At 41.9% G+C, this 18,070-nt stretch overlaps 1 long non-coding RNA gene across 1 annotated transcript in view; it reads left to right on the forward strand.

The window, feature by feature from the left end:
- Positions 1–12,880: 12,880 nt before the first annotated feature.
- Positions 12,881–18,070, forward strand: part of LOC140846657 (uncharacterized) — a 123,726-nt gene continuing 118,536 nt past the window's right edge. The window contains exons 1-2 of the long non-coding RNA XR_012125993.1: positions 12,881–13,739; positions 14,120–14,190. This is a non-coding gene — a long non-coding RNA (uncharacterized lncRNA). The remainder of the gene's footprint in view (positions 13,740–14,119; positions 14,191–18,070) is intronic.

Here is an 18,070-nt window from a genome sequence, read left to right on the forward strand (position 1 = left end):
AATGTATAATATATTTATAAACTGAAATGCATTATAAAAATCAGATTTGACTTCATATACATTTACAAAATTTTAAAATAGAATGAACAAATTGAAGTGGTAGACTTCAATCTGGGGAAAATATTTATACAAGAGGTCATCTGACTAAAATCCTCAGTGTTAATATCTATAATTTAGCAAATTAAAAGAGTTTTAAAATGAGAATACCCAATATAAGAGTGTGAGAAGATAGGCATTCCCAATATAAACTGGTATAATGTTTCACTAAGCAATTTGGGAATATGTATCAAAAGTATAAAATTACTCATTTTCTCTAATCCAGTAATTATGTAGCCAAGAGTATGCTATGAAATGTAATTTTGAAGCAAGGACTTAATGCACAGAAATGAACACTACTTTACTGAGTAGAAACCTGGAAACAATCTGAATATCACCAAATAGGGAGATGGTTAAGTGTTTTTGGCATATTCATGAAGTGTAGTGTTTTACAGCTATTAAAATAGTTTTCAAGATTTCTCACACTCACTTTGTTTTTAATAAACATTGTATATTCATTATGAAGAGTTTAAATGATTAAAAAAAAGACAAAGCTATATACTTACAATCCCCCTTGGATTAAATAATACAAATAATCATCATTTACCAAAGCAAAACAGCATTTTAGGCATCTTTCTATATGTATAAGTATGTAGGTGACACAAAAAGGGATAAACAAACATCCATCAGTATGGCACTTAAAAACTGACGATATTAAGTGTTGACAAAGATACAGAGCAGCTTAAATTCTCCTATTGCTGGTTGTGTTTCAAAATGGTACAACCACTTTAGGAAAGGGTCTGTCAGTTTCTCATAAAGTTAATCAAAGTACATTTATTACATAACCCAGAAAAGCCATTTTTAGGTATTTATCCAAGAGAAATATATACACAAGTTACGCTAAGACTGTGTGTGAATGTTCATGGTCATAAAAAATGGAAACAACCCTTAAATGGTAGTATTTCCATACAGTAGAATGACATACACATACACCAAGCACATACAACAATAACTTGGATAAACCTCAGAAGAACTATGCTAAACAAAAGAAGTCAGGCCCAGCTGTGTTCTCTGATTCCATTCTTACAACACCCAGGAAGCAGCTAAACAATAGAACTGGAAACATATTAGCGACTGGCCAGGGCCACTTGCTCAGGGACAGAGCGTGAAAGGAAAGCAAGTGGCAGAACTGTTTTATGTATTTCTTGATGATGATAGTGGTTACATGACGTTTTGTCAAAACCCACAGAATATTTACCTAAAAAGGGTAAATTATCCTTTATGTAAATCATGCCCAAAGAATCAAAGAGAACAAGAGATCAGTGTACTATTATGTGATTTAAAATATTACCTAGTAAGCATTAAATTTAGTTTTAGTTGAATTTAATTATAGAAGAAAAATAAATTGAGGAAAAACTAAGGAAAGATGAAATTCTCTTTTATTTTTCTGTGACACATAGATTCTTCATTTTCTAAACGATCAGTTTAAGATTAAGAAAAATCTATGGACAATTGTCAGAAACTAGCGCCAATATGGTTTTTAGTCATGTTTTCACCAGGTACAGCACAGACGGAATCCCTGTGCTGAAGATGAGAACATCCACCATTGTGCCACCCTCTCCATCTTCCGCTCTTCCTCCTTCTGATTTTTTTTGTTATCATTCATCTACAATTACATGAAGAACATTATGTTTACTAGGCTCCCCCTTTCACCAAGTCCCCCCCACACACCCCATTACAGTCACTGACCATCAGCATGAGATGCTGTAGAATCACTACTTGTCTTCTCTGTGTTGCACAGCCCTCCCCATTCCCCCCTTACACATTATACATGCTAATCATAATGCCCCCTTTCTTTTTCCCTGCAAAAAGAAATCCTATATGATTAGCATGTATAGGAAATGGGATTAGTGTATAGGAAATCCCTCCCTTCCCATGCATCCTCCCCAGTCCCTTTCCCTTTGGTAACTCTTAGTCCATTCGTGGGTTCTGTGATTCTGCTGCTGATTTGTTCCTTCAGTTTTTCTTTGTTCTTATACTCCACATATGAGTGAAATCATTTGATACGTGTCTTTGTCTGCCTGGCTTATTTCACTGAGCATAATACCCCCTAGTTCCATCCATGTTGTTGCAAATGGTAGGATTAGTTTTCTTCTTGTGGCTGAATAATATTCCATTGTGTATATGTACCACATCTTCTTTATTCATTCATCTACTGATGGGCATTTAGGTTGCTTCCATTTCTTGGCTATTGTAAATAGTGCAGCAGTAAACATAGGGGTGCATCTGTCTTTTTCAAACAGGACTGCTGCATTCTTAGGGTAAATTCCTAGAAGTGGAATTCCTGGGTCAAATGGTATTTCTATTTTGAGCTTTCTGAGGAGCCTCCATACTGCTTTCCACAATGGTTGAACTAATTTACATTCCCACCAGCAGTGTAGGAGGGTTCCCCTTTCTCCACAACCTCGCCAACATTTGTTGTTGTTTGTCTTTTGGATGGTGGCGATCCTTACTGGTGTGAGGTGATATCTCATTGTGGTTTTAATTTGCATTTCTCTGATGACTAGTGATGTGGAGCATCTTTTCATGTGTCTGTTGGCCATCTGAATTTCTTCTTTGGAGAACTGTCTGTTCAGCACCTCTGCCCATATTTTAATTGGATTATTTGCTTTTTGTTTGTTGAGGTGCATGAGCTCTTTATATATTTTGGATGTCAAGCCTTTATTGGATCTGTCATTTATGAATATATTCTCCCATACTGTAGGATACCTTTTTGTTCTATTGATGGTGTCCTTTGCTGTACAGAAGCTTTTCAGCTTGATATAGTCCCACTTGTTCATTTTTGCCTTTGTTTCCCTTGCCCGGGGAGATATGTTCATGAAGAAGTCGCTCATGTTTATGTCCAAGATATTTTTGCCGGTGTTTTTTCTAGGAGTTTTATGGTTTCATGACTTACATTCAGGTCTTTGATCCATTTGGAGTTTACTTTTGTGTATGGGATTAGACAGTGATCCAGTTTCATTGTCTTACATGTAGCTGTCCAGTTTTGCCAGCACCATCTGTTGAAGAGACTGTCATTTCGCCATTGTATGTCCATGGCTCCTTTATCATATATTAATTAACCATATATGTTTGGGTTAATGTCTGGAGTCTCTAATCTGTTCCACTGGTCTTGTGGCTCTGTTCTTGTGCCAGTACCAAACTGTCTTGATTACTGTGACTTTGTAGTAGAGCTTAAAGTTGGGGAGTGAGATCCCCCCCCTCCACTTTATTCTTCCTTCTCAGGATTGCTTTGGCTATTTGTGGTCTTTGGTGTTTCCATATGAATTTTTGAACTATTTGTTCCAGTTCATTGAAGAATGTTGTTGTAACTTGATAGGGATTGCATTGAATCTGTATATTGCTTTGGGCAGGATGGCCATTTTGACAATATTAATTCTTCCTAGCCAAGAGCATGGGATGAGTTTCCATTTGTTAGTGTCCTCTTTAGTTTCTCTTAAGAGTGTCTTATAGTTTTCAGGGTATAGGTCTTTCACTTCCTTGGTTAGGTTTATTCCTAGGTATTTTATTCTTTTTGATGCAATTGTGAATGGAATTGTTTTCCTGATTTCTCTTTCTGTTGGTTCATTGATAATGTATAGGAAAGCCACAGATTTCTGTGTGTTAATTTTGTATCCTGCAACTTTGCTCTATTCTGATATCATTCTAGTAGTTTCAGAGTGGAGTCTTTAGAGTTTTTTATGTACAATATCATTTCATCTGCAAATAGTGACAGTTTAACTTCTTCTTTACCAAGCTGGATTCCTTGTATTTCTTTGTTCTGTCTAACTGCCGTGCATAGGACTATGTTCAATAACAGTGGGGAGAGTGGGCATCCCTGTCTTGTTCCTGATCTCAGAGGAAAAGTTTTCAGCTTCTTGCAGTTCAGTATGATGTTGGCTGTGGGCTTATCATATATGGCCTTTATTATGTTGAGGTACTTTTCCTGTATACCCATTTTGCTGAGAGTTTTTATCATGAATGGATGTTGAATTTTGTTGAATGCTTTTTCAGCATCTATGGAGATGATCACATGGTTTTTGTCTTTCATTTTATTTATGTGGTGGATGGTGTTAATGACTTTTTGAATGTTGTACCATCCTTGCACCCCTGGGATGAATCCCACTTAGTCATGGTGTATGATCCTCTTGATGTATTTTTGAATTCAGTTTGCTAATATTTTGTTGAGTATTTTTGCATCTATGTTCATCAGGGATATTGGTCTATAATTTTCTTTTTTGGTGGGGTCTTTGTCTGGTTTTGGTATTAGCGTGATGTTGGCTTCATAGAATGAGTTTGGGAGTATTCCCTCCTCTTCTATTTTTTGGAAAACTTGAAGGAGAATGGGTATTATATCTTCTCTGTATGTCCGATAAAATCTCGAGGTAAATCCATCTGGCCCGGGGGTTATGTTCTTTGGTAGTTTTTTGATTACCACTTCAATTTCTTTGCTCGTAATTGGTTTGTTTAGATTTTGTGTTTCTTCCTTGGTCAGTCTTAGAAGGTTGTATTTTTCTAAGATGTTGTCCATTTCTTCTAGGTTTTCCAACTTGTTACCACATAGGTTTTCATAGTATTCTTGATTAATTCTTTGTATTTCTGTGGGGTCTGTAGTGATTTTTCCTTTCTCATTTCTGATTCTGTTGATGTGTGTTGATTGTCTTTTTCTCTTAATAAGTCTGGCAGGAGGCTTATCTATTTTGTTTATTTTCTCAAAGAACCAGCTCTTGGTTTCATTGATTTTTTTCTATTGTTTTATTCTTCTCAATTTTATTTATTTCTTCTCTGATCTTTATTATGTCCCTCTGTCTGCTGACCTTAGGCCTCATTTGTTCTTCTTTTTCCTATTTCGATAATTGTGATGTTAGACTATTCATTTGGGATTGTTCTTCCTTCTTCAAGTGTGCCTGGATTGCTATATACTTTCCTCTTAAGACTGCTTTCGCTGTGTCCCACAGAAGTTGGGGCTTTGTGTTGTTGTTGTCATTTGTTTCCATATATTTTTGGATCTCTATTTTAATTTGTTCATTGATCCATTGATCATTTAGGAGCATGTTGTTAAGCCTCCATGTGTTTGTGGGCTGTTTTGCTTTCTTTGTTCAATTTAGTTCTAGTTTTATTCCTTTGTGGTCTGAAAAGTTGGTTGGTAGGATTTCAATGTTTTTGAATTTACTGAGGCTCTTTTTGTGGCCTAGTATGTGGTCTATTCTGGAGAATGTTCCATGTGCACTTGAGAAGAATGTGTATCCTGTTGCTTTTGGGTGTAGAGTTCTATAGATGTCTGTTAGGTCCGTCTGTTCTAGTGTGTTGTTCAGTGCCTGTGTGTCCTTACTTATTTTCTGTCTGGTGGATCTACCCTTTCGAGTGAGTGGTATGTTGAAGTCTCCTAAAATGAATGCATTGCATTCTATTTCTTCCTTTAGTTCTGTTCATATCTCTTTCACATATGCTGGTGCTCCTGTGTTGGGTGCATGTATATTTATAATGGTTATATACTCTTGTTTGACTGAGCCCTTTATCATTATGTAATGTCCTTCTTTATCTCTTGTTACTTTCTTTGTTTTGAAGTCTGTTCTGTCTGATACTAGTACTGCAACCCCTGCTTTTTTCTCTCTGTCGTTTGTATGGAATATCTTTTTCCATCCCTTGACTTTTAGTCTGTGCATGTCTTTGGGTTTGAGGTGAGTCTCTCGTAAGCAGCATATAGATGGGTCTTGCTTTTTTATCCATTCTGTTACTCTGTATCTTTTGACTGATGCATTCAGTCCATTTACATTTAGGGTGATTATTGAAAAATATGTACTTATTGCCATTGCAGGCATTAGAATCGTGGTTACCAAAGGTTCAAGGTTAGCTTCTTTAGTATCTGACAGCCTAACTTAACTTACTTATTGAGCTATTATAGACACTGTCTGGTGATTCTTTATCTCTCTCCCTTCTTATTCCTCCTCCTCCATTCTTTATATATTGGATGTGTTATTCTGTGCTCTTTTGTGTTTGCTTTAACTGCTTTTGTGGGTAGTTGATTTTATATTTTGCCGTTAGTTAGTATTTGCTTGGTCTGCTTTCTTTGCTGTGATTTTATTTTCTCTGGTGACATCTGTTTAGTCTTAGGATTGCCCCCATGTACAGCAGTCCCTCTAAAATCGCCTGTAGAGGTGGTCTGTGAGAGGCAAATTCCTTCAACTTTTGCTTGTCTGGGAATTGTTTAATCGCTCCTTCATATTTAAATGATAATCGTGTTGGACACAGTATTCTTCATTCAAGGCCCTTCTGTTTCATTGCATTAAATATATCATGCCATTCTCTTCTGGCCTGTAAGGTTTCTGTTGAGAAGTCTGATGATAGCCTGATGGGTTTTCCTTTGTAAGTGACCTTTTTTCTCTCTCTGGCTGCCTTTAAAACTCTGTCCTTGTCCTTGATCTTTGCCATTTTAATTATTATGTGTCTTGGTGTTGTCCTCCTTTGGTCCCTTCTGTTGGGAGTTCTGTGTACTTCCGTGGTCTGAATGATTATTTCCTCCCCAGTTTGGGGAAGTTTTTAGCAATTATTTCTTCAAAAACACTTTCTATCCCTTTTTCTGTCTCTTCTTCTTCTGGTACCATATAATGCAGATATTGTTCCTTTTGGATTGGTCACACAGTTCTCTTAATATTGTTTCATTCCTGGGGATCCTTTTATCTCTCTCTGTGTCAGCTTCTATGCATTCCTGTTCTCTGGTTTCTATTCCATCAATGGCCTCTTGCATCTTTTCCATTCTGCTTATAAATCCTTCCAGAGATTGTTTCATTTCTGTGATCTCCTTCCAGACTTCATCCCTTAGCTCTTGCATATTTCTCTGCAGCTCCATCAGCATGGTTATGACTGTATTTTGAATTCTTCTTCAGGGGGATTGGTTAGGTCTATCTCCCCAGATTCCTTCTCAGGGGAGACTGTCTGGGATAATCTGGTCTGTATCAAATTCTTCTGCCTTTTTATGGTGATAGAGGTTGTTGTGGGGAGGTGGCTCATGTATCAGCTGGGAGAATGTCCCTTCTTGCTGGTTTGTGGCCTTCCTCTCCTGGGAGAAGGGCGACCCCTAGCAGCTTGTGGTGGGCAGCTGTGCACAGACAGGGTTTCTAATTCTTGCCCAGCCGCTGTGAAAGAAGCTCTGCCCTGCTGCCTCAGGCTGCTGCTCCACTATGGCAGAGCGGTGTCAGAGGGGAAATGGGCAGGAGGATGTTTACCTCCATGAGGGGTCTCTCAGCTGTGCTACCGCCCAGGGGGTTAGGGCACCTGGAGTTCCCTGGGATTCCCAGCTGCTGGGCTAAGTGGTCCCGGGATGCTTCCGTCTGGCTCTGGGGTCCCTGTCCCTTTAAGTCTTTCAATAAGAACTTGCTTTTCTTTGTCCCTGGGGTGCCGGCTGCGGGAACCCACTCAGAGGTCTAACTGTCCTGTTTCCCTAGCATCCAGCACCCCATGCACTGTGTGTTTGTGCTCCGGTGCAGATGGCTAGGGCTGGAGGGCTGGGTGATTAGCAGTCCTGGGGTCCCTCTCCCTCCCCGCTCCAACTCCTCTCCTCCTGCCGGGGAGCTGGGGTGAGGGGCACTCGGGTCCCACTGGACTGAGCCTTGTATCTTACCCCCTTCATGAGGTGCTGGGTTCTCACAGGTGTGGATGTGGTCTGGCTGTTGTCCTGTGTCTTCTGGTCTCTCTTTTAGGGATAGTTGTATTTGCTATATTTTCAAAAATATATGTGGTTTTGGGAGGAGATTTCCGCTGCTCTACTCACACTGCCGTCTTGGCTCTGCCGCCTCCTTGTGATTTTAATGACTTGTTTTATATTATCTAAATTTCTTCTGTTTTCAGTCTCATAACAACAAACTGTAAGTTATTCAGTGGTCATTCTATATTTAAGAAGATGACCTTCACACAACCTCTAAATCCTATCTGTCCGCTTCAATTCCAATGCAGGGTCCACCCCATCTAATCGGGAGGCGTGCTCCATATCCTCAGAGGGATAGTCTCAGGGTCTGGCATCTCCCTCAGACTCATGTAAGGCCCTGGAGCCTTGACTCCCTTCCAAGTTGGTCCCATCGGACCCTTCCCACTTCATTCATTTCACTGCAGCTGTTGTCACTACTTCCCAGGAGAATTGAGGGAGGGACAAGGATTTCTCCCAGGATGAATCTCTGACTTGGGGTGCTGTGGAAGTGCTGAGGTGTGGGTTGACTTGCCGGTACCACACTTGTGGGTGATGGTGTAAAGGTCAGAGCCAAGTTCCTGAATCCCTTTTCTTGGTTTTTTACTCCTTGACATTTATACCATTGGCCCAATGAAAGGGATTCCTGTGTCACTACTTTAAGGACCCCATTGTCCCCCTGGATCCTGCTACTCAGTCTGCGGTTGCCCGACTCTTTGAAATACAAAGACAAAATAGGATGAGCTGTGCAGTTAGGTGCAAATCTGTGCTAATTTAAAAGTATCTTTCCTCAACACATCTTTGAACCCAATGCTAGAAATTCCCCTAACAAATCCATGCGCTCACTCTAATACATAAAGTGTGTGTGGTTGGGGGAAAATCATTAAAAAATGATTGCTGATGAAGCTTTGAATGGCACTCTGGGAAATACGCCGCATTGTCTGATACTTCGAAGCATTTGGAGATAAATAGCACACTGCGAGTAGCCCTTTACCCCGGGGCTGTTCTTACCTTATGCCCAGTTCACTATATAAACACCTTCGCCGGAGGCCTTCTCAGATAACACCCTACTTTTGTTGTTTTGACATGACTACTGACGAAGGGCTCCTGGCTTCCACTGTTGGGTCCAAGCTAACCCAGGCAAACCCTTTCTAGAAGCTGTACTTTCCTGGAGTTGTGGTCCAATACTTTGAGAGGGCCACACACATACAGGCTTGTCACAAATCTAGAAGGCGCTGGTCAATTTGCACAAAGGTCAGTCCTGTAGGACGTTGGAAGCCCTGAAGGTGACATGGGAGACTGTTGGCCTCAGGCTCCACAGTGGAGGTGCTCAGTCTCTATTTCATAATTGATTGATTTTTTCTTCTGGAAACTTACAAAGACCTAGGCAGAAACAAGTAACAGGATCATTTCCCTTAACTTCACCCTTGTGTACTCTTCTATGAGGTTTAGAAAAATGAAAACAAGCCCATTTTTTATTCTTGGAGTGACAAGTCCACATTTTGGTTTGATTTTGCGTATGTGACAAGGCAAACTTACACAGGGGCTCACAACCAGATATGAAACCTAAAACGGGCCTAGCGAGAGAATGATTCTGCCCCCACCATCACCGCTGCCCTCCAGAAGAGACTAACACAATGGAAACTGCAAATAATATGTTGAAGTTCTTTCTAGGCTTCCAAGATGGAAGAGCTTACTACCATCTCTAGAATGGGTCCTTAAAAGTCAGTCTAACTTTGTCCGACTTTCTTCTTGGGGAATTGATTTCCAGAGCTATAGGAAGGGCAGCTTTGTGTACGGTCAGGAGCAGACTGTGGAGAGACCAGTGTCAGTGAAGGGTGTTTGGGACCCTCCCTTGCCCTTCAGCCTCCAGCTCCTTCATTACTGATACTCTCCGACTGGGGTTACCAAGAGCAGCTGCTGTGGTCAACACGATGAGGGGCTGCGATTCTTTTGGCCAACTCCGTACTGTCCACCAAGCTGAACACTGAAGGAAGTAGAAGAGGGGATAAAAACAGAGTGGTCTCTTCCAGGCCATGCTGTCCAGGCTGTTATCTAGATTATGGGCTGTGTCCACCTGCTTCCTTGGGAAAATAAAACCTAATCTCTTTGTGTTGTGCTTTAAGAGAATGGAGACGCATCTTCCCACCAGAAAAGGAACTAAAGGAAGGCTCTTCTCCCCACCCAACAGGGAAGGCCCGTGTAAGGCCCTCTCTCTCCCTAGTCTGTGCTGTGTTCACTGGCATCATGGACTGTCTGCAGCAACCTGATTAAGGTAACACACAGCAGAGTTCTGTGTTGGGCCTGCATACACAGACCTTGTTGAAGAATAGCAGGGTGAGATGTTATTGCTATAAAAAGAAAAAGATGCTTTGTCTTTCACTTCAGAACTGCAGGAAAGAAAAGAAACAATCACAGAGACAACAGGCTGCATACCAAAAAAATTCAATTATCTTTTATTCATTGATATTCCATTTGGTGAGAGCAAAATTATATGCTGTTGGGTTGGTACCCTTTAAAACATTGAAAGATCAACCAATCAAATAAGTTAGTTATTATGGAATTTTATAGGCCATGCAAAGGACATGCCATGTGATGCCTTCTGAATTCAGAATTCTCTCTTTCTAAGATATATTGCATTAAAAACATTTTGAAGTGATTCAAAGTCATGCAATGTAATTAAAAAAAACTGTGGAAGGAGAAACAATAACCATGAGCAGGGGCTTCATTTGGAAGAGGAAAAACACCCATGGAAAGCTTGAGCCAGTTAAATTTCAAGTGAGGTATCAGGGCTTTATTTCTCAAACAAAACTTCACATAGAGTCAAGTCTGCTGAAGCCCACGGGTGGCCTTGTACAGTGTGGGGAAAGCCTTTGCCACGTACTCCTCAGCCTGAAAATCCATTATTCAGAGTCTGGTCCTCTTCCCCAGGCGGGGCCCGCATCCCCTGGCAATTCTAAGGCTGGTCCCTCTACTAAAACCCAAGACAAATGACCCATGGACTCAGCTATCAGCGTGAAGACAATATCAGGGCCCCTCTGCATTTTCGTCTGTCTAGCCAACTGTCAGAGATGCAGCTATTCATTTGTATGCTAATTGTCACTGGGGCACATTTGCATACATGCTTTAACCCACCCATTTATCAGTTGGTTTGTATACTTTGTTATCAGAGCTTAACATCTAACTATATTTCTTACTTAATTCTTTTTTGAGCCCTTCTAATGCAAAGCCCAGCATATATAAATCGGAAGTCCTATATGATGTATACTCTGCAAGAATAAAGAGAATCTATTCAGTGTAATTTTAGTGGGAACAGTAGTCATACTCTCATATTTAATAAGCTGTTACTCTAGATATGCAACATTTGGAAATTCTCGTTATCAGATATTTAATTATTCATAATGTATAATTTTTGAAGTCTTCTTGGTAACAGCATTTATTTTACACTATGTGATATCTACTCATTTTAATAGGCTTGTGTTAATTATTTATGTCATCAGACAACCAGTGCCCTGACACTTGATAAGTGTTTCTGGGTTCCATGAGGACACAGCACAGAGTGGGGGACATCTTGGTTGGGGAAAACCCCCATCAGAAACAGAAAGAGGAGAGAGCAGAACCACAAAGGAGGGAAGGGGGTGCCCAGCATCAAGATGGGGCACTGAGTCCAAGATGATGAGGACAAGAGGGATCTTTCCTTCGAGGTGGAAATGTGGGATAGACAAAGGGTCATACAGACGAGTAGCCTTCTGGATTGCTCTGCAGTGTGACAGTATTATGTAGCCCTGGGTCTTCAGTAATATCTGCAGTACACTTAGCTTAAGGCCATGGTACTCTGGGAGTTGAAGGCAATGATGGCTTTGTCCGGTGGGAAGACAGGATGTTGAAAGGCAGAGCATATTCAAGAAGTCAAGTGTGGAGACCGAGAACAGAAGCAGGATATAAAGCCAAGTAATAAGGAGAAATGTCGTCCCCCAGAAGATCCTCAGTAGCAGTAGACGAGATGCTGGGTTTCCTGTTCAGTGTGGGTAGGAGTGTGAACCAACATTCTTGACATTTAAAAAGATTTAAAGCTTAGAGGGTCCAAAAATGTACAGGTCGCATTATCTCAGAATCCTCAGTAAAATTCTATTCAGGGGAAATAGAATTGATGCAGGGGAATTCTATTGTCACCATAAAACCTCAGTGCCCTGGTAATACTAACCTGAGTACAAGGCATGGCGGGCCAGAGGGCACCGAATCCAGGACCTCTCTGGAAAAGGAGGTTGAAGTTGGCCTTGAAATAAAAAATGGGGGCTGTCGGGGCTTCGGGGGTCAGTTTGCTCCTGTAAATGTCACCACGTGTCCCTTCACACTTGAAGATGGGGAGAATCCTACCTTCCTGCTATTTTACTTCTGCCAAAACTTAAAACACTTGGGGGTATGAAAGAGTTGTTTTTTAATTAAATTATGTTCACATCGGCCAACTGCCATGGTTTGACTTCTGTGAGGCTAGCCCACCTGGGACCCTGAGCCGTGTGACTGAGGACAGGTCGCCAACCAGCTTGAGCCCTGATTTCTGTGTGTGCACAAGAGCATGTTAGCAGGCACCTCAAACAGCTGCTGCCAGGAATGGATGCGGGAAGGGCCTGACCCAGAGCCTGGTTGGACAGTGGCGTGTTTTAGTCCCCCTCCTGTCCTCTCCGGGCGCCATCACTAGAAGCCCCCAGGAGCAGTAGTTGAGAGGCCCCAGTCCAGACAGGGAATGGCTGGCCGGGCGTCTACCCTGGTCCACAGCTGGATGTGAATGTGGAGGCCGGGGGAGATTTGGGAGGTAGGAAAATAGTGATAGAGAGTAATGAGCATGTCCTAGGATATGGCTTGACTTCGGGGATTTAAAGTCCAGAAAGGTCCCAGAGACTCTGGACAGAGAATCAGTCTTCATGTCTCATGGCCAGAAATCTGAGCAAGGTGGGTGGGTTCTGTACAAGAGAGGGTGGGAGTACTTTTTTAGGATACAGAGATTGAATGCTTAGTAAAGAAAAAAGGTTTTAAGTTGTGTCTTGGCCAGTCTGTTGGGTGGCTCCGATGCCTGGAAAGCACATCTTGTTGCAGTCGCTCTGAAAAGCAGCCCTCAGTCGGTGGGTCGGTTGCTCCATGGGGGAAAGGCACTTGAATAATTTTTTTGAGTCATTATCAGGACCAGATTTTATTACTTCTCACGTCTATCTTAGGTAACCACCAGCTTCTCAATAATTTTCATCACAGCTTCTGAATTACTCTCTGGAATCAGCTGCATCTATTCCCTCGGACCTGCCTCATGAGCTGGACCAAAACTGGGGATCCCGGGCCCACACTGAGGGCTTTATACCAAGAGCAGGACAACCCTGGCTGCCTCCTGAGCCTCCTGACCTCCTGCCTGCCTTCTTCCAAAAGCTCTGGGGCTGGGCTCCGGGCTCTGTCACTGAGACTGACCTGCCTTTGCAAGCCGCGGTTCACTGGCCAACCCTGTGAGTCGTACCAAACCAGGTGGCAATTCTGTGCCTTCAAATGCCTTCAAACGTGAAAGTGCCGTGTGAATGGAAGCCACCTGATGGGAGAGTGTGAGGGCGGTGTAGGTGGATTTCCTCCCAGAAGAAAGACTCGTGTTTCTTATTCAGCATCTTCCTTTTTAAGTTTCTGACTTTCCTTTCTGCTCGTCTTTACAAGTCCCTGCTAGGGAAGCCACCCAGGCATTTCCTGCCTGCTGCAGTGCCTCGGTGGGAAGGAATGGTGGCCTAATGCATCACCTGTCCGGCACGGCCAGGCCCCTCTGCCGGACTCCATCCCTCACCTCCTTCTCTTCTGGAGCTCTCGATAACCAAGGGATGACTAGAAAGGGTAACACACAGACTGGGTTTCAGAGTCCCAAACTTAGCTGCAGAAAAGTATTTAACCACTTTAAAGGAATGACTTGAGAAGCCACGGACAGCTCTTCAGGAATTCACTATCACATTATCAACTGGTAAGTGCCCTCGATATCATCAGAGCACCGAGATGTTGAGCCACATTTGTCCTCCAAGGAGACGGGAATACATTGTGATGTGCTCATAAAAACAGATGTCTTCAGTGAAATTTACAGGCAATCCCTAAAATAACCGCTTGCATTATTTAAGCCCATATATCTTGGGCAAATGTACTACAGCTCTATTAAAAAGCTCTAGGACCCATATGGACACCAATACCTGGTGTATAACAGGTCCTCAACAACTGTTGATACATAAATAAGCTAATAAATGAAAATGTTCATATAATTTGGGTCAGTGGTTTCTCATTTCCCAGATTTAATTTAAAAGGTTATTAAATGTATTAAGAAATTAATAAAATCCTTGTGTGTGTTTACAGATACCCGCATTTCTGGAGGTAGCACTGACCAGCAGTGAGAGAGAAACCTCAGACACTCGCCCCCCCAAATGGTGAGACTTCAGTTTATTGACCTTACACGGACACACTCCACTCAGATACTCTGTTCTCTTATGCACCGTGTAATCTTAGGCAAATACATGCAAACAAACAGGTCCTGGTTGATAGTTCAGGGAAAACCTTGAAATTTCCTTTGGTCCAGGCCAGGAATGGGTGCTAAGTTTAAAGGTGTGATTGGACTTCACGACAGTCTCTTCAATGCAGAGAATCTTGAAGTTCACGGCATAAACTTAGCAGGCTCTGCTGTTTCAATCCTGATGGCGGCCTTGTGGTCAAGCTTCAGCCCTTCCTAGTACACTGTGTTCCGTCACAGAGGCCGGAAGGCAGACCGTGCAGACCCCACTGCACCCGGGGTTCCTAGATTTCAGAGAAGTGGGGTGTGTTTTTATAAACAAGGAAATAAAGGGGAGCTCACATTCCTCAATGAGAATCAGTGGCTGCTGCGGTGAGGATGATCCGATGAGGGAGGAGAAATCAGAGAAGCAGCCACAGCTGGAGGCCTGTGTGCGGGCTTGGAGCGAGCGCAACCCTGTGGCTCAAACTCTTTAAGAGATCCTGCAACGCTTCTCTGCCTTCCTCTCCTCCCTCCCCGCCCTGGCCCCATCCCAAAGAACTGGGAAAGATCCCCTCGTTTGGCAAGTGAGTGCGGGAGCTTTGGGGTGCAGTGGGCAGAATGCACTGCGATCTGCAGGCAGTGTGGTGGAGGCGCGGAGTGTGGGGTGCGGACTAGGATGTCAACGAAATGCACTAGATCCCCAGGTGCCAGACCTCACGCGAGAGGCTCGGCCATACCTCGTTACATTACTCTTTTTAAAACTTACTGTTTTCCTAAGATTTAAATATTTTCAAACATAAAATAATATGGCATCACTATACTCACCATCCAAATTCAAGATTGCTATTTTTAATACTAATGTCTTGAGACACTGATAAGGAGCTTTTTAAAGCACAGAAATAAAACCACGCACACTCAGTTGAAGTCCTGCTTCTCCACCCGCCCAGCTGCCCTGCGCCTCTCCCTTCTCACTGTGCCCTGGAGAACAGGGTGCGGCCCACCTGTCGGAAGCCCAGCGGCTGGGCGGGGAGGCCAAGGTGGCCCAAGCGGGGCAGCAGGAGAGACGCATAACCCAGCCAGGTACCCACAGGGCGAAGAGATCCGGAGCGCCGCGTGCCTGGGGGCTGTGAATGCGCCCCGGGGTAAAGGGCGGCAATCGGGCATGTGCCCCGTGCAGCGCGCCCCCCTCCGCCCTTGCTCCCCGTTTCTCCGAGAGGGCACAGGTCTTCTGAATTAAATCTACATCGCTGATTCAGGCGTGGTCCCAACAGGGAACAGATGGCACTCTAGACAGTGTGACTGAAGGAGGGTTTATTTACAGCAGGGCTGTTTGTAAAGATGTGGAATAGGGGACCCACAGGACACAGCAAAATAATCCAGGGCTCAGCGCAGCTGGGGACGGTCGCCGTCCAGGCCCTGAGAGAAGGGGGCAGGGTCCTCGCGGGCACCCAGATGAGTCGGCTCCGCGGATCCCGCTGCTTGGCGAGGAGCAGTCAGCGCCTGTGGGACATGCCGGCCTGCTTCCTGGGCGGGATGCGGGGAGAATACATCCCCCCAACGTCAGTTTCCTGACCCAGTCTGATCTCTGCTGCGGCTCCATGATGAAGCCAGGGGGCACTGGAACCCACATCCTTAGATCCATACAGGTCAGCCATACATTTGCATGCCAATAGTACGCTAGCAGCATTACAGTTTTTTTGTGTGTGGTATTTCCTTGTTCAGTTCTAAATACTTGCCAAATTCCATAACCATTTCTTTGACCCAAGGATTATTTGCAAATGATTTTCTTAATATCCAAATTTGCGACTTTATGGCTGTCTTTCCTACTTGAATATCAGTGTTCCTGCTTTAAAATTGGGAAAAATGGTCTCTCTCATATGATTTGCTTTTGTTATTTCTTGAGTCTTTCGTGACCTAGTAGATGACCAGTTTAAAAACGTTCAATGTGTGGTAGGTAAAACTGTATAGTTTCTAATTACTGATTACACAGTTGCCTAGGTTTCCAGTAGATCTAGCTTGTTGATTTTGTTGTTCAACTCTTACATATTCGATTTCTTTCTTTTACATGTTTTTCTAAGAATTTTAAAGTTCTGTTTTCTTGGTGATTTGGTTTTTGTGAGTTTGATTAACATTTTTAATTTTGCATTTTCCCGTTTCTTATTGTAATTTTACCCATCTACATACATATTTATACAATACAGAATTGTGTAACTGAAATTAGGCTATGTGCCAAAAGAATTTAGCATTGCTCTGTAAATCTTGTAAATATTTCCTTCTATCATTATAATAAGTCTTTGAACTGAATGGTTCTCTTTGATCCTTAATAAGTTTGTCATGGAATTCTATTTTATCTGCTATGAACATGACTTAACAAGCTTTACTCATCACACTATTTTTAGATCTATTTTTCATCCCTTAATTTTCAAACTTTTTTTGTACTTACAATTTTAGGTACTTCATAAACAGCATGTAGCTGGTTTTATTCTATCTTTTGGGCACTGACAAAAAAATAAGGAGTAATTTACATCTATTTACTTTTATTGAGATTCTAATATATTTGGAGTCTTTTTTTTTCTGCAACTATGTTTTCCTTTGCCTTATTCTTCTCCTTTCCTGCCTTATATTGGGTTAACCGAACTTAATTCTCTCGTCCCTCCCTCCCTCCTTCCTTCCTTCCTTCCTCTTTTCTGTTCTTACACTGGGTTGGAATTTATACATTAATTGATTTTATTTCTATTTCTTACGGCATTCTTAATTCAACAATGCCTGAAGTTAAAGTATTTCTTTGCTATACCAAAATGCTTCCAACTTTCTATCTTACTATTATTTTGTGTTTTATTTCCACCTTGTTTATAAACCCCACCAAAATGATTTGATAGTTTTGATTATTCACAAGCGATGAGTCCTCGGTCCCACCCTGCAGCTTCCCACTTTTGCTTTGTGATCACTTCTGATTCTTGTATTTCGGTTTCTTCCTCTGGGCTGAATTCCTCCCCTACTGATAGTCATTCCTCCCTAGTTTTTACAGCAATGGTTTATGGATGGTAAACTCTCACAATTTTTTTTCCTAAAATTATTATTATTTCACTTTTACATTTTGGAATAGTTTAGTAGATGTTGATATTCTATGTTTATAGTTATTTTCCCTCAGTCCTTTGGAAAATCTCATTTCTTTGTCTTTTGGCTTCTTCATTGCTAATGTGCATTTACTGTAAGTAATCTGCCTCATTTCTCTGGTTGCTTTTAAGATTTGTAAGATTTTTATTTCATTGTATATGTTTAGATGCAAAATTGTTTTTTGACCTTTCTCAGTGTGCTTCCTCAATCTGAGAACTCGTGACTTTCTTTAGTGCCAGAAAAATCTCAGCCAATACTGTTTTGAATAATTATGTTTCCAACCTTTCTTTTTTATGTAAAACCTAATGTTTGTAGTTCGGTCATTCTCATTCTGTCATCTATAATTTGACCTCCCTTTGCTGTTTACTTTACTTAGTATTTCCTATACTGTTCTCTGCAGTTCCCTCATCACTAATTCTCTCTGCGGTTGTGTCTTTCTGCTGTTTAATTTGCCCATTGAGTTTTATTTCAGTGCCTCATATTTTATTGGGGTAATTTACAAATTTGCTTCCCCCATGGAATCATATTCTTTTATTATGGTTGATATTCTCTTTTGTCTCTTTATTATGTTCAGTGTACTCTTTGCATCATGTCTTTTAGATATTCTGTTACCACAAGTTCTGATTTTCTGTTTTTCCTTTTTTTTTTTTTAGCAAGCTCATTGTCCACAGAGCTGGTTATTCTGTGCTAGCACCATTCAC

This window comes from Manis javanica, chromosome 16, assembly GCF_040802235.1.
Source record: "Manis javanica isolate MJ-LG chromosome 16, MJ_LKY, whole genome shotgun sequence".
In the NCBI taxonomy this organism is placed as follows: Eukaryota; Metazoa; Chordata; class Mammalia; order Pholidota; family Manidae; genus Manis; species Manis javanica.